Source organism: Chrysochloris asiatica, unplaced genomic scaffold (assembly GCF_000296735.1).
Source record: "Chrysochloris asiatica unplaced genomic scaffold, ChrAsi1.0 scaffold00146, whole genome shotgun sequence".
Taxonomy (NCBI): domain Eukaryota; kingdom Metazoa; phylum Chordata; class Mammalia; order Afrosoricida; family Chrysochloridae; genus Chrysochloris; species Chrysochloris asiatica.
The window spans coordinates 4,081,209-4,082,254 of NW_006408664.1; the positions used below are offsets into that span (position 1 = coordinate 4,081,209).

The 1,046-nt window shown below is 51.6% G+C and overlaps 1 pseudogene; it reads left to right on the top strand.

The window, feature by feature from the left end:
* Window positions 1-841, top strand: part of LOC102811422 — a 5,347-nt pseudogene extending 4,506 nt beyond the window's left edge.
* The last annotated feature ends 205 nt before the right edge of the window (window positions 842-1,046 follow it).

Below are 1,046 nucleotides of genomic sequence, written 5' to 3' on the forward strand. Positions count from 1 at the left end.
TGAAGTTGCTGCATCTGCCATTCTGACCGCTCAGCTGAATGAGGCGCTTGGAGGTACACCTATCCAGAGTCCTGTGGTACAAGGCAAGGAACCTCATGAGCCTGTTTGGTAGGAAACTCATGATTATCTATCTACAAGGGGGCACTTCTCAGGATGGTGGGCAGACAGCCCCTGCTAGCACACGCCTCTTCCAGGTCCGGGTGAACAGCTCTGGAACCACCCAAGCCATTGAAGTGATCCCCAAGGCTGGTGCGCTGAACTCCAGTGATGCCTTTGTCCTAAAAACACACTTAGCCACCTATCTGTAGGTGGGCACAGGAGCCAGCGAGGCTGAGAAGACAGGTGCCCAGGAGATGCTCAGCGTTCTGCAAGCTCAGCCTTTGCAGGTGACAGAAGGCAGTGAACCAGACAGCTTCTGGGAGGCCCTGGGAGGGAAGGTGGCCTATAGCACATCCCCATGACTGAAGGACAAAAAGATGGATGCCCACCCTCCTCGTCTCTTTTCCTGCTCCAACAAGATTGGACGTTTTATGATCAAAGAGGTTCCAGGAGAGCTCATGCAAGAAGACCTGGGCACCGGTGATGTCATGCTCCTGGGCACCTGGGACAGGTCTTCGTCTGGGTTGGAAAGGATTCTCAAGAAGATGAAAAGACGGAAGTCTTGACAACTGCCAAGTGGTATATTGAGATGGACCTAGCTAATCGGGATAGGCGGACTCCCATTATGGTCATGAAGGAAGGCTTTGAGCCTCCCTCCTTTGTGGGCTGGTACCTCGGTTGGGATGACAACTACTGGTCTGTGGACCCCTTGGACAGGGCCATGGCTGAGCTGGGAGCCTGAGGATGGGCAGGACCAACCCACATCACTGGTCAGTGCCTTTCAGAACTATCCATCCCTCAAAGAGATCCTACTGCAGGCAGGGCAACTTGAATGTGTGTGTTTGTTTTTTTTACACTAGCCAAAAGCAGCCTGCAAAAATTCAGGGTTCTTGCATATTGTCTCAAATATCTGGACTTTGGAGATTTAGTTCATTAAAACTTTTGAA